The sequence below is a fragment of the Olea europaea genome, chromosome 18, assembly GCF_002742605.1.
Source record: "Olea europaea var. sylvestris chromosome 18, O_europaea_v1, whole genome shotgun sequence".
Lineage (NCBI taxonomy): Eukaryota > Viridiplantae > Streptophyta > Magnoliopsida > Lamiales > Oleaceae > Olea > Olea europaea.
The window spans coordinates 15,761,701-15,772,793 of NC_036254.1; positions in this window are offsets into that span (position 1 = coordinate 15,761,701).

Below are 11,093 nucleotides of genomic sequence, written 5' to 3' on the forward strand. Positions count from 1 at the left end.
CGGGCGAAAAAAGAAGAACGCTTTTCGCTCGAGTTTCGCCCATGGCTCGCTCGAACGACAGTGCCTTTTTAAGAGTCACAGTTTTCATTTTTCGCGCAATTCTTCTCCATTCTCTCTCATTTTTTCAACAATTGTTGCGATTCATTCAAAATTCATACATCACACTTATTTATTACACAATTTCGAAACCCCTAACAGATATTGGCTTCCGGATTTCAACATTTACACAGCGTTTTTGAGGTAATTATTTTTCGTTTTTTTTCTTTCTTTTTTTTTTTCCTCTTATGTTTAGTTTTTTTTTTGAATTTTGATTGTTTCTTCTTCCCTTGTTATGATCTTCATACATTTCTTGTTTGTTATTCTTGTTATTCTTCGTATTTTGCATCGCAAATTACATTAAATTGTGTGTTCTTCCATGGTTTAGTAATGGAATTTTCGTGTTTTTTGTACATATTCGTGTTGTTCATTTTTGCGTTCCGTTACTCCGTTTCTTGTGTGGTTTGTTTCATTCTAAAGATCATGGTTTCTAGTTTGTGGGACTATGCTTGGTTGTGTGTTTTGTCTCATATGTGCTTGGAATTGTGTGCCAAAGTGTCGCACGCCACGTGTTCGATGAAAGTGCTTAGTTATATGACTTTTGTTTTCCCTTAGTTTTTTTTTTGTGTTTCTGTTTTCCCTCTTTCCATTTCATCTTTGTTTCATTGTCCTCACGTGCCATGTTGAGTGCTTTTGGACATATTTTAGGTTTATCTTTTCGTTATGCTTGGTTTGCTCTTAGGGTCGTTCACATTTTTCGATGCATTTCTTTCGTGCCTCATTTGTGTGTGCAGTGTTTCATTTCACATTGCATCATATTACGTGCATTCTTCATGTTACTCATTAGTTCTGTCTCTATGTGTGCCAGATGACCCGTAAGCGTTCTCGACCCTCTGCGCAGCCGGCCAGTGGTTCGACGTCATATACTCGATCACGATTCATTTCTGCTACAGCTCAGGAGGTCTTCACTTCTTAGTTCTCCTTACGCCCCGTACTCGTGGAGCGTGAGGTAATCTTATCTGACCTTCCTGTTGATATAGCAGCCATTTTTGTTTTCCGGGGTTGGGAGCCCTTTCTTGTTGGTCTTTCACCTCCTCCCCCACTCCTGGTTCAGGAGTTTTATGCTAATATTCATGACATAGACGGCTCGTCGTTTAGGGTTTTTTTTAGAGGTCATTCTTTTAGGGTTACTCCGTCAGCAGTATCTCATGCTTTAGGTATACCTCAGATTACCCATCCGACTTTTCCATATATTCTACCTGCTTCTATTCCGACCGATGCCCTTGTTCGGTCGATGCTTTTGAACACCCCGTCTGTCGGGGGGCCTACGACGATGGCCACAGGTTCTTTACCCATTGATCATCAGGTTTTGTTGAGCATTGTGTGCACAAACCTGTGGCTTGTTGGCCACACGTCTTCTTTACCTATGGTGAGGGCCCGTTTTCTATATGCCCTTCTTCATGGGGACTCGATCGACCTTCCTAGTTTTGTGTGCCAGCAGATTCTGGCTTCATTTTGTACTCCTGGGGGACGGATCGGGTTGCCTTATGTTTGCTTGATTCATAGGGTTGCTTTGTCTTTAGGTGCTTCTTTTCCAGAGGGTTCGACTAGTCGTATAGGACGTCCGATAGGACAACAGACCATTCATCAGAGTCGATCCCATGTTCCGTCTTCTTCCTCTTCTGCTCATGCTGCGGCTCAGGCTGAGCCTATTGATATCTTTGATTTTTCGGAGCCCCTTGATCCTATTACTGATATTCTTACTGGGGGTTCTCGTGTCTTTCTTCCTTCTCGTTCCGATCCTCCTTTAGCTATTCCGCTTAGCTCTACCTTTCCTTCGACATCTACTTCTGCTCCTGGGGTGGCTGCTTTGCCCGTTGACCCCATGGTGATGCTTATGGGACAGATGTCTACACTGATCGAGCAGCAGGCTCGTATGATGGCTAAGATCACGCAGTTACGTGCTGCTTCGGAGCGTCAGTCAGCTGAGCTTTCTACTTTTCACCGTGCTCTTGCCGTGTGTCAGCGACATTTGCGCTGGATTTGTGATAGTATGGAGGAGAGCACGAGTGGCGAGAGCGGTGCTGAGTCTTCAGATGCTGGAGGTGCTGTCTCGTAGTTAGTTAGTTGATTGTTTTTTGATCCTTTGTCCTTCGTGACAAAAAGGGGGGTAGATATTTTGTATAGAGTTGGATAGATAGATATCGATTTTTTGGTAATTGTGATATAAAGATGATGTGTATATAATTGATGACTAGATTAAGTTTTTGATGTTTTGGTAATATTAATGTATGTTTTTGGTGTTTTTAACTTACATTATTATTGCTTTTTAATCTGGTTAATGACGTATGATCTATTTCTTGTTTTTATTTACTGTTTCCATTTCACATGCTTTACACTTGGTATTTGAGTTTTTGATTTTCAGGAAACAGGTTCAACAAGAGATAGCTGTTTTGGTTTAATAGATATGTTGTTTGGAGTCATTTTTACTTATGTCCTTGACTGTCATATGTATTTTTGTCATAGAATACCAAAGGGGGAGTTTGTTTGGAAAATGTGTAATTGGCAATCTGTGACCAAAGGACCTATTTGTCAAAATTGTAAAGTCAAGGACCAAATTGTAAATGTCTAATAGTTTAGGGACTAAAGTTTCAATTTAGCAAAGTTCATAGCATAGGTCTAAGGTAAAGTGAGATGCTTTGAAGATGCAAACGGCGCGTTGATTTCGCTAGAGTTTTGCCTTGACCTCGCTCGAGCCTAAATTGCAGAACAGACTTCGTTAGAGTTTCGCTGAGCTGTCGCTCGAGCGAAGGTACGTCGCTCGAGTTTCGCCAGCACCTAGCTCGAGCGATGGTGTTATCTGGCCTTTGGTAATTTTAATGCCTCGCGAATTTTTAACGCTCCATATTACCAAATTCAACCTACTATATAAACAAAACGTCCGATTTTCGTAAATGACCTTTGGCAAACATTCAAACAAGAATTCCTCTCAACTTCCAAAGGATTAAGAACCTAATATTCATTCTTTTCATCTTTTTATTCTCATGGTTCTTTGAATAAAAACATCAACCCTCTCAAAACCAAAACACCCTTTCATATCTCCATATCAACTTCCAGAAGATCGTCAGTTTGAAGATCCGGGAAGAGAATTGCTTGAAGAGCTGGAGTGCTTGGTGATTCACGGGAGGTAGAAGATATTCAAGGCTAGGATTTTGGCGCAGATCTGCAAAATCCAGGATAGCTGTGATCGATACAGTAAGGAGGTCAGAATATTGCTAGAATCAATAATGTCTGGCGTACTGTAAGTCAATATCTTCTATAGTGGATCTCTACTGGCTTGTGCCCGGAGTTTTTACCCAGTTGGGTTTTCTCCGTCAACATTTTGTGGCATTTTTACCGGTTTTTGTTATTTACTTTTCAACCGGTAATTCAACTTAGGTAGATAAAGTATGTGAATGAATCTGGACAATGCATAATTTATGTGACTTGTTGCATAAGTTAATTAATTGTCTTAATTCCGCATAAACACCTATTCACCCCCCCTCTAGGTGTTGGTTGGGTCGAACTATAGCTTTTTCACTATTTTATGAAATGAGGTTCAAGATCTTCGTTCTTAATTGAAATCTATGCAAACATTCTTAAGTAGCATTACTGCATAGTTTCTTCAGCCTATTCAATTTGATGTGTCTTCATCCAATGGTTTAAATGGTGATAATTAATATGTTTTATACTTTATTTTTGGTGACATGGTAATAGTTATATATTTTTATTTGCTCGAAGTAATAGTCTCTAACTTTACATCTACTTATTTTTTATGTTGAGAACACTAATGATTGAACTGGGGTTTTTTTTTTTGTTTAAATCATGATATTTGATAAAATTAACATCTAGTGTAATTGATGTTGGGATATTTTATTTGATTGAAGGCCCAAGAAAATTTTAGTTCTTGTTAATGTTAATTATACATGATTTCATTTACTTCTTTTGATTGTTTATAGTTGTGAGTAAGGTTTATTTGTAATATAATGTGAATGTGTAAATGCTATAGAATCATGAATATTATTGTTGACGATCATATTTCTTGTTATTTTAATATTTTTATTGTTAATATAAACGTTTTACAACCACTTCTTCTGTTGTTGAAAAGAAAGGCAACTAAATTTTAGTTGCTTCAATGATATTTTATCGACAAAAAGAATTAATAAAACGACAAATCAAGCAGTTGTTCAAGCAAAATTAAACTATTTTTTTGTTGCTGAAATGAAAGACAACTAAAATTTGGTTGCTTTTATTGTATTTTAACAACAAAAATAGTTATTAAACAACCAAACAATTGGTTGTCGAAAAAGGAATTGCTTGTTAATACAAACCTTTTATGACCAGTTATTTAGTTGCTAAAATAATAAATTTAATGGCCAAATGTATTTTTAATTGTCGAATACAATTGCCAACACTTCTTTGTCTACCAACTAATTTTGATCGTTGAATGTGATCAACCACAAATATACATTCTACGACCATTTATACGGTCGTTGAAGGTGATATTTTCTATAGTGATTCTAGCATTATATTCGCGACACTCATAACTTCAACGTCCAAATTATATTTTTTTCCTAGATACATATATTTTACTAGACCTAAATAATAACTCATGATATATGATACATACAGAGACGTGTAATTATGTCGTATAACAAAGGTTAACATTACGTGTCACCTAGAGTGACACTTGTTATTATTAGGAACTGATATGGGCATGCAACAAATCCAAACACACGATCAGATGTGCTTAAGATAGGTAACATCGCATGAATATTATGAGTGACAAACGATGAAAGTGATTATAATTGTATATTTAACAAACATTTTATGGAACGAAATACCGTGTGATAAGGTGAGATTGGAAAAGGTAACAAATAACGTGAATAGAAATGTCGGTGCTCCATTATTACGCGTATATTGAGAAAAAAAGAACATCTAGCCATGCTGTGAAAAATAAAATTTACCATGAAGTGAACAGAGTCAGAAAAAAGTCTACATTGCTCAGGCATACTATAATACAATAACTGGAGGGTAAATTATGCATAGATTGGGATTTCTTCAACATTTTACTAATTAAAATACGAATATGATAAAGATAAATTGAAAAAAATATCCATAATTAGTTAGTTACCCATGATTGATAGTGCTGCTTCATTTTTTTATTTTTTGAACTCAAATCTAGAACTATTCTATCTATATGTCTCTTCCCACTGTATTTTGTTTAGGGACTTCTTCTCTATGGTATCTCATGTAGGTTGTGGTTAACCATATGTCATCACAAAGATACCATGATTATGGTTGCATGAAACATGTAAGATATTTGAAAATAAATCGACTATGTTGAGCAAAAAAGAAAAGAAAAGAAAAATGTGCTTCTGCTGCATAGAAGGTTCGTGAGACATATGAAACAAATTCAACATTATATTAACTCAGATCATCATAGATTACCGTAATAAGTATGAACATTATACTGACCCATTTTCTTGTTGAGGAATCTGCTTAACCAATTTAACGGCTAGTGGCTCGACGCGTTCAATGCCATTCACAATGATAGGATGCTTAGGCTTTTCTATTAGCATCAGACGCGGGATAACACATGCAAGTGGGTCAATAATTACATGCTATGAGACGTGTAAAAGAACCGATGTGTTAAGCACAAAAACACATTAAATCATATTATGATGACACATGTAAAAGAACCAAATGTCAATCACAAAAAACACATAACGTAGTGTGATTATTGCAAGATATGCTGCAAAACGGTAAAAGATAGAACTACATTGCGACACATGATGTGAAAGAATATGTAGCATTTGTTACAACACATGCTATGTCACATGTCAAGAACTAATGTGTTAGTCATAAAAGTATGAACTTGGCCTTTTGTTCTAACAATTGGCATTCTACATAATGTAAATTTGTTAGGCTGATTAGGTTTCCAGCACTGTTGTGTAATCGTGAATTTACAATACATGAATTTTATAACAAATGTTGAAACATTTAATGTAAACACCATAGATTTCAAAGAACATGATATCCAACATCAGGTGAGAATTATGGAATGTTTAATTTCACCGAAATGTCATAACTCATAAACGTCATGAAAACAGATGTGAAGATCTCTGTCACAATGCCTATTCCCACATCTACCCTAATATTATAAATTCATTAATAATATATTTACTTAAGCTGGACAAAACTCCCGAATCAAACCCGAACTCGAACTGAATCAAGCGATTCTTTTTAATTTAAATACTCGAACGAGTATTTGAATCGAAAACCGACGGGTTTGATTTGATTCTTGTTTATAGATCAAGAACCGAAAAATCGAATATCCCTAATCTTTTAATTAATTTATTTTAAATAAGCCAAATCATTTTATTTTTTCTAAATAAATTTATTAACTAGTTAATTTAGCTCAAACCCAAAAATATGATTTTCCTATTTCTAATTTTCAATTCAAAGCCAATTTAATCAAATTGACCTAAGTTTTATTGTAATCTGTTACTCTATCGTACTGCCGTTTCTACCGTTCTGGAGAAATCAAATTAAAACTCGACGCCGCCTCTTTTAATTATTATGAGCTCCCTATCTTCCTTTTTCTGTGATTTTAACAATCAAATCTATGAATAACTCAGTAAAGAGAGACATATAAAATTGGACTATATTATTTTGTAAGAGTTGGGATTGAACATATCATTGTTAAATTAATGTACTTTTGTAAATATTAAAAATTTAAATTATAATACAGAATCTGGGAACTGAACCAAACCAAATCGAATTCGAACGATTCCATAATTAAATTTGGACCGACCGTTCCATTTACTAAATACCAAAAAATTTTGGGCCCGATTCGATTGTAACGAGAATCGAATTGAACCGAACCATGTATAGCTCTACATTTACCTGCTAGAAAACATCAGTTGTGTTCCATGGTCATGAAATCAAAACTTAAAAAAAATAAAAATTTGGAAACAATATGTGAAATTAATTAGGAACTTTTTAATATGTTTTATTTTTTATTTATTTTTATTTTTTATTTTTTAAGCCCATCAGGCATTTATTCATACCAACCCTCACTTAAGGCGAAGGAAAATCGTAGTAACAACCGATCAATCAATAAAAATAACGAATAATCTCAACTCCTATCAATGTAATTAAACAATGGAAAAAAGCCTATCTTTTCGGACAAATGTACACCACACCTATCCTGTCTAGACGGATCAACCCTTTACAAAACCTTGGTAGTTCCATACATAATAAGAACCGTTCTGTCTTTCCCTTAGCACCTAACTTCGTCAGCTCATCCGCAACCTAATTAGCTTCTCTATACTGATGCATGATGTGAAAATCAAACCTCTTGAGAAGGTCTATGAGAACTTCCCAAAAATCCCACAAGTACCATAACATACATTTTCTTGTCAGAATCTAGGAAACCACTAACAACGAATCACATTCAATATCCACTCGATATAATCCCAAATCCTGACACAAGGTCAGTTCATCAATAAGCGCTCTCAACTCCACCTTATTGTTAGTGCCATATCCAAAGAAAGAAGAGAAACCTGCTATCAGCCTACCCGTTTCATCCCTTACAACCCCACCACTACCAGTCATACCTAGGTTGCCTAGATAGCTTCCATCTACATTTAGCTTTACTCTACCCGCCGCCGGTTTAGCCCATTTAACAATCCGAAGAGGTCTCTCCTGGTTCACCATTGGACTAATATCAAAGTTTCTAAGAAGTAATTCTTCTGACCGCGAGAGAACTCGTTCTTTTTTCAAATTGGATGACACATGTTGCAGCTAAAATTTTATCGAACGAAAAATCTGCTACACAGTTTCATGAGCACCTTCCATTCTCGCTTTACAACGTCTCATCCATAGCCTCCACGTCAGTATAGTAGGAAGTAACCCTTGTAAGTACCCAACTTGTGATTTTTTACCTGCAATAGCCCACCATAAATTTACTCTATCACACCAGTTTTGTTTAGATCTCTACCGAATACCCAAAGCCACTGAAACTTTCCTCCAAACTTCGTTTGCCACCTCACCTGTACTAAGAACATGGTTGGGTGTTTCTTCATTTCCAGTAAGGCAGCAATCACAAATAGAAGCTAAGGCTACACCCATTTGTCGAACTCTACTACCAACACTTAAAGCTTTAGAAAAAGTCTTCCACATTATCACTGACATTCTTTTTGGGAGTGCAGAATGCCATACCCATCTACCCCAAGAGGTTTGGGGCAACCGAACTCTAATCATGTCCTATACACTCTTGGAAAAGAATGTTCCTTGGCTATTCGATTTCCAAATAAAAACAGCATCCCCCTCTCTACATTTACTCACCTTAACCATAACACTAGTGGCTTACAAGTTGCAGTAATTGATTCATATTCCAACCACTATCCAAGTAAATATCTTTGATTCTAAGAGTTGGTTGATCAATATGTGATACCTCCCGTGACAAAGGGACGTCATCTAACCAATGAACATACCAGAACGAGATAGAGCCCTCCCTAATTTGCCATTGACTACTGTTAATCACATCAGGGATGCATCCCACAATAGAGCACCAGAATCGAGAGCCTATACAGCGTAAAGTGGAGACATCAATCAAACCATACTTCGTATATTTTGCCCGAAAAAAAGTTACCCATAAGCAATCTAATGACAGTAATTTCCATGCAAACTTCATGTGTAGGGCATGCTGGACATCTTCAAATTTCCTAACTTCGATCCCCCCTCCACCACCTGTTTACTAAGTTTATCCCAAGAACACCATTTCTTCCTAGTCCTCCCATTAACCTCACCCTAAAAGAAAAATGAGAGGATGGAATTGAGTCTCTTAAAAATAGATTTTGGAACATTCAACACAGACAACAAATGGGTAGCCATACACGTGAGAACATGACGAAGCAAGACCAATCTGCCCCCTTGCGACAGCAATTGAAGCTTCCAACCTGCAATTTTCTTTCTGATTTTCTCCACCAAGGGTCAAGAAGGCAGGCAGTTAAACGACCCTGGACAACTGGAACACCCAAGTAAATAACTGGAAATTGACCCTCCTTAAAACTAGTCTCCCTTAGTGCTACTCCTTTCCGAGTCGCTGAACAATTTTTTGAGAAAAAAACTGCAGTCTTTTCCTTGTTGATCTTTTGACCAGATCAGCTCTCATATAGACCTAGAACCTTCCTGAGTTCTCTGATAGACCTTTTCCCTCCATTGGCAAAAATGACTAAATCATCAGCATACGTCAAATGAGTTATCGTAGTCGCGTCCCTTGGGTGTGAGAAACAACCAATCCGTCCTTCCTCAAAATCCCTCTTCAGTAGTCTAGTCAACACCTCTTACATGATAATAAACAAATAAGGAGATAAAGGATCTCCTTGACGAAGACCACGTGACGATTTAAAAAAACCTTGCATGGTTCCATTCATCATCACTTAGAACCATAGTGTGAATATACACTGTTCAATTAACTTGCTAAACCTCGTCGGGAACCCAAAAGATGACAAAACATGAAGTAAGAAATGCCACTCCACCCTATCATATGCTTTAGCCATATCTACTTTAATCATCACATCTCCACCACGAACCTTTTTATTCAGAGTATTCACTAATTCTTGAGTGAGTGTAATGTTCTGGAAAATACTTCGACCTGGGATGAAGGCTCCTCGCTCTTGAAAAATAATCCTAGAAAGTATAACACTCATTCTCCGCACCAAAATCTTCGAAAATATTTTGTACACAACAGAGCAAAGACTGATTGGTGAAACTTATTAAATTCGCTAAGATTCTCCACCTTTGGGATCAACACTATATATGATGATGCATAAAATCGAGGAAGCACCCCTCTTTCAAAAAACTCCTTTGTTGCCTCCACTAGATCCTCTTTAATAATATCCTAGCACTTGGTAAAGAAAGCTGATCCATATCTATCAGGCCCAGGTGCGCTATCCATAGGTATCAAATGAGTTGCAGTTCGAACCTCCTCTTCAGTAGGCAAAGCACATAGCATCTGTTTTTCCTCTTGAGAAACTGCAGACTCAATGATATGAGATAAACCTGGCACGATTTCGCTCTCCTCGCTCGTAAGAACAATCTGAATATATTTCACAGCTTCTGCATGTATTTGCTGTAGAGTCGACAGAATAGTGCCGTCTGTAAGTTTCATCTGATTTAACTTTGATTTTCTTCATCTTTGTGAGACTACAACATGATAAAATTTAGAATTGTTATCACCGTCAGACAACCATTTCTTTTTTGCCAGTTGGGACAATCTAATTTCCTCTCTTCTTTGCCATTCTTCCAATTCAATTTTAGAAATCAAGTATTCTTGTTCTGCCTCATTAGAATATGCAACTTGTAACTTGCTATCGAGAGCCTCCACACGTTCATCTAACTCCTAAATAACATTATCAACCCTCCCAAAAATCTCTTTATTCCACACTTTCAAAGCTTTTTTAGTAGCCTTTAGTTTAGCCGCTAATTTTTCTAAGCTGTCCAACATCAAACGACTATCTCCCAATCTCCATGCTGCCTCCACAAGTGGCAAGAAACCCTCATGCTCACACCACATTCGTTGGAATCAAAATGGAGTCGGGCCATACAAAGCATACTTCTTTTGCAAGTTAATAGTCATAGGGCGGTGATCAGAAGATGTTCCCGACATGTAATTCATACTTGCTTCCGGGAAGTCACGTAACACCTCCTCATTTACCAGTGTTCTGTCAGCCGCGCCCAACTTCTAGTCAAGCCCTCATGTCTATTACACCAAGATAATTTTCTACCTAGAACTAGCAGCTCGAAGAGACCACACTTGTCAATGCACTTGTTAAAATCTTCCATAGCCTGAAGAGGTCTAGGGTGGCTAGCCACTCGCTCAGAGTCATTTCTAATGATATTGAAATCGCTAGAGACCACCCAAGGAAGGCCACTCACCTTAACATTCTCCAACTCTTGTCAAAGTTTCCTTCTTTCCAAAGCATTACATTTCGCATAAATGAACGACA